This window comes from Elephantulus edwardii, unplaced genomic scaffold (assembly GCF_000299155.1).
Source record: "Elephantulus edwardii isolate Elephantulus edwardi_28Jun2011 unplaced genomic scaffold, EleEdw1.0 scaffold00247, whole genome shotgun sequence".
Classification (NCBI taxonomy): domain Eukaryota; kingdom Metazoa; phylum Chordata; class Mammalia; order Macroscelidea; family Macroscelididae; genus Elephantulus; species Elephantulus edwardii.
Window position 1 is genome coordinate 3,595,785 of NW_006399997.1, and position 5,047 is coordinate 3,600,831.

Here is a 5,047-nt window from a genome sequence, read left to right on the forward strand (position 1 = left end):
TATAGAATCTCAAGATCTCCTAAAGTATTAAAATCCAACAATAATTTAGGTAATAAAGAATGTCTGTCTCGAGCATTGTGAACTTTTAAGATCTCTCTGTATAGAATCAAATTGACAATGATGACTCAAAGAATTCTTGGGGGTCAATGAGTTTACGGCAAGTTAACTTTTTATGTATCATGCTCATGATCTCCTTACACCCGCATTTTGCTCAGCCACAGAGAATGTCTCTCACGTTCCTCCCTATTTTCCTGCAGGTAGCCTAGCTACAACATATGGGACTTTTCCTCTCATTGCCATTTTCTTTACTTTTGTGTTTTTTCCTTCTGATAACGTTATAATAAAGGTCTTATTTTTAGAGTATCCATGATTGGAGTATGTGCCAACCAGCTTTGGTATTTAACTCTTCTATTGTTCTAGAAGCTATTTTCTCTTGATATAGTTATAAAACCAATAATGTTATGGGCTGTCAAGTCTGAACTGACTCAGGGCTGACTTTCTAGCTGGTTCTCTGAGGCTATCAGTCACATGGAGGAGCTTCCCTTTGAACTCTCAAGGAGTACTTGGACTTGTATCACCTGCCCTTGGGATGGCAGATAATTCCTAACTCATTATGCCATCAATCGTGATCATCAAATTCATTGCTGTGAAGTCACTTTTGACTTCATACTTCACCTTCATACTCATAAGGTATTGAAGAAGTTCTTCATAGGGTTTCCAAGCCTGTAATCTTTAAGAGAATTGTGCTGCTAAACTAAAGGCCATGCTTCCCTGGTGGCTTATGTCCACCAATAGCTGTGAGAGAGAAAGAGAAACAGTCTTCTTTTGTGTAAATTAAATCAGAAATACAATGGAATCAGCAATGAGTTATTCTAATACCCCCATTCCTCCATAGCAATGGAGTGCCCCCAACAGACCCAGAATGTATCCTCACTCCTTCACGACCATGGAGGGCCCCATGGGCTGTAGCCACACCCATGGTCAGTGCTGACCATCCACACTGAGGGCCGAGGTGAGAATGGACACTAAAGCACCTGCCCGCTGCTCAGTGGGATGAATGCCTGGTTCTACCAACAACACAGGCCAGACCCCTGAATTGCAGGGTCTCAGTGCTGAATGTCGGACACTGGATTCTGCCTAGCAGATCTAGTGGGGTGCAGGCAGTTGAAGGGTGCTCAGCTGGAGAGCTGCCTAGCTAATGTCACCTTCTTATAACACAGTCCAACAAAGGATCCAGCTTACTCAGGCTTGAGGGAGGTGTCGACTGGTTTGCATGAAGGTTCTGGACCAGGAGGTCTGTGGATACCGCTCTATTCTGTCCTGTGTCATGGAGACCTGAGTGCAGGGCTGCCTTACTGACAAGTGTGGGTGTCAGGTGAGCAAGTGACTTTGAGGACCCTGCTGGACACCTGCTCAGCCCACAGGGACCACCTTTTTTGCTGTGCTTACATTCCAGTTGGTGAAGTGATGAATAAAGGTGTTAAATGTGAAAGAAAAAAAATAGAAAAAGATTGAGCTACGAGGAAAGACAGAGGATATTTTATATTGTTGTATATTCAGAGGTCATTGTTATAGTTTATATGTTTTATTTTTCTGTTTTACATATGATAGATATCAGAACTTCTTTGATGGAACCAAAGAAAAATAATGACAAATTTTAATATAGCAGAATGCCTCATATTTCTCCTGATGAATGTCTGGTGGTTTCGAATACCAACCTTCAGATCGTGTATTCTTATTTTCTACTATTAAATCTTCTCAATTTAGGCATAGCAACACTGACCTATCCCCTCATTGGTAGGTTATACACCTTATTTACATGTTCCCACACAAAAGAAAGTATTCACAACATTCACAGGTCAACATAGTTCCACATACTTACATAACAAATGTCAAGGTCAACGGACTAGGAAAGTGGTGTTAACAACCAATCCGTACCACAGAAATTTAGCATTTACCGCTATGCTATCCTATTATAGTTCTGCCCATTTCTTCTTTTACTTTTCTACCCTTCCAAGATCTAGATGGCATGTACAATATTTCTTGAATTTACTAACTTAACTCATTCTTTCTTTTAATGTTGTTATGTGCCCTCAAGTTGACTATAACTTACAGCAACCCTATGAACAATAGCTCTGAACCTTGCCCTATCTTGAGCCCTCTTAAGCATCTCTTACACACCTGACTCCATTGCCACAGTCACTGTGTCAAATCAATTTATTCAGGGCCTTTCTCCCCTGTGCTGACTTTCTATCCTTCCAAACATGATGTTTTTCTCCAATGACTGGTCTCTCCTGGCAACATGCTGAAAGTATGTGAAACAGAGTTTCAAAATTTTTGCCTCCAAGGAACAAAGTGGGTGCATCCTCTCCAGGACAGACTTGCTTGTTCTCTTGGCAGCTTAATACTTTTCCCTAGCACCACAATTCAAAAGGGTAGATTCTTCTGTCGTTCTTACTCATTGTCCAGCTCTCAGATGCATATCAAGCAATTAAGAAGATTATGGCCTAGATCAGGTACATCTTAGTCTCTAGCTAAGTCTCCAGGCTTTCTACATATTGGGATTTTATTTTCTTCAGTTCCACTCTAAAAATTAAATTTGTCATACCACTTTCATTTTAAAAGGTATCATTTAAAGAGTTAAAAATTTGTTTTCTAGATTCCTACTTTCAGAATTCTTAGAAACTTGAGTATATATAAAAATTCACCTGAGATCCTTATTAAAAAGTACAGGGGCTGGTTCATTCCTTTACTTTTCTTTTAAGTTGGTCTGGCCTGGGGCCTAAACTGGTTGAACTTGTGAAAAAAGACTCAATGTGACTCTTAGGCAAGAATATTGTATTTAAAAAGAGAAGTGTGATATTTTGTTTCCAGAAAATATGCAGATACATAAACTATGGATCTAGCATGAGTGAATGTTTGGAATACATAATCTGTAAAATAAAATATTATTGTTAGGTTCCATCAAGTCAACTAGGATCTAGCATGAGTGAATGTTTGGAATACATAATCTGTAAAATAAAATATTATTGTTAGGTTCCATCAAATCAACTACAGCTCGTAACAATCCTACAAACAACAGAACAAATACCCGTGTTTGCACTTTGAGAGAGAATCTTTTAATAGGATATAGAAATAAGTTCCAAATTATAAAAAGCTAAATATAGACTAAGAATACATAATACCAAAATGAGAAACCTCTTTTAATCCCCTAAAACAAAGAATAAAATAAGAATTATCCCATGCTTACCCATTAAATTATATTTGCCTGAAAAATTAAATATGATTGAAGACTTAAGAAAACACGGTGTAATGGACTTTTAAAGATAACAACCATTTTCACAAAAATAAGAGAAAATACCATTACTGCTAACTAAAGCTGCAATTTTGAAGATGAAAAATGTTATATATGTATAAGTTGATTTTAATGATTAAGGATAATTTAATATGCTGCTACTAATTATGACTGAATTGTAGAGTGAATTTTCTACATGTTTCTTTCTCATGTTGTTTCTGTCTTTAAATATTTTAACTCTTATTTCTTTAAAAACCAGCGAGCCTTTCTGGCTTTGTTTTGAATAATGGAAAGGAGAGCAAACACATTTTCTCCAAGACATATCTGTTGGTTTTTTGACAATCCAGGGATATCCAGCAGTCTTTCTTCTCCAACACCAGCATCAGTTCTTCTGTCAGCCTTATTCATTGTCCAGCTCTCAGATGCACAGCAAATGATCGAAAAGACCAAATCTGGTGCACCTTACTCTTTCGTTTACATTATTATTCCTCAGAAATTTGCCTTATTATTGAGATACTCTTTTATGGTTCACTGGCATCTATTCCTCAATGATTTTAGGAATATTCATAAATGTATTAATTTTTCCATTTTTGTTGCTGTTCATTGGCTTCTATTCACATACTTCCATAGCCTTTCTCCATTGCATTGCGATATTTGACTGCAACCAGTTGACTTTTTCTAACACACCTTGCTAGACTCTCATAATACAATTGAGTACAACTAGCTTTTTCTCACAGTTTTTTGCACCATAGAAAAGATAGGAATATGAAGACAAGACCTTTTAATAACTTTCCAGTCCTTCAAAACATTCAAATGAATCTGGAGATGGAAATTTTCCAGATAAAAACATAAATACATTTCAAAGTAAGTTTGGAAATGCCTCTTAATAAGCTATAAAATTTTGTGCAAGGCATGTTTCTGAATATTAGGAAATGAACCCTGGTGGTGTGTGCCTAATCTGTCAAGCTAATGACTAAAAAAGTTGTCAATTAAATCCTCCAGCTGTTCCATTTGAGAAAGATGGGCAGAGTCCTGGTGGATGGCCTCCAAAAACCCACAGAGTTACCATAAACTCAATAGACCTATTTGTTTTCTTGGTGTTTTGCCATATGTTCAAGACTCTTCTCCACCACCACAACTCAAAGACATCAATTCTTCTTCCATCATCCTCAGTCTTTATCCAGATCTCTGATGCATAGCAACAAATTGCCAAGATCATGGACTTGATCAGGCACACCTTAGTCTCTATACTGATATTATTGCTTCTCAGTACTCTAGAGTAGTCTCTGATAGCAGATTTACCTAATGCAATTCACCTTTTGATGTTCTGACTACTGATGTCAAAAGTGTTGATTGTGGAGCTGATCAAACTGTAACTGTTAACAACCTCCATCTCTCCAACCTCTCTTCTCCATCTATCATGGTACTGCCAATTAACTCAATGGTGAGAATCTTTGCCTTCTTGATTTTGAGCTTCCATCCATATCGAAGGCTATAGTTCTTGACCACTGCAGCACGCAACTTCAGTTCACCTCAGTTTCAGTAAGCAAGGTTGTGTCCTCTGTATAATGTATGTTGTTAATCCAATCCTGATGCCACATTTCTTCTCAAAAATCCCAGCCTTCTGAATGATCTGTTCTGCAAATAGATTGAAAGATATGGAGACAAGACACATCCCTGATGCACTCCTTTTCTGATTTTAAATCATGCAGTGTTACCCTGCTCTGTTCTGAGGACTGCTTCCAGGTCCAA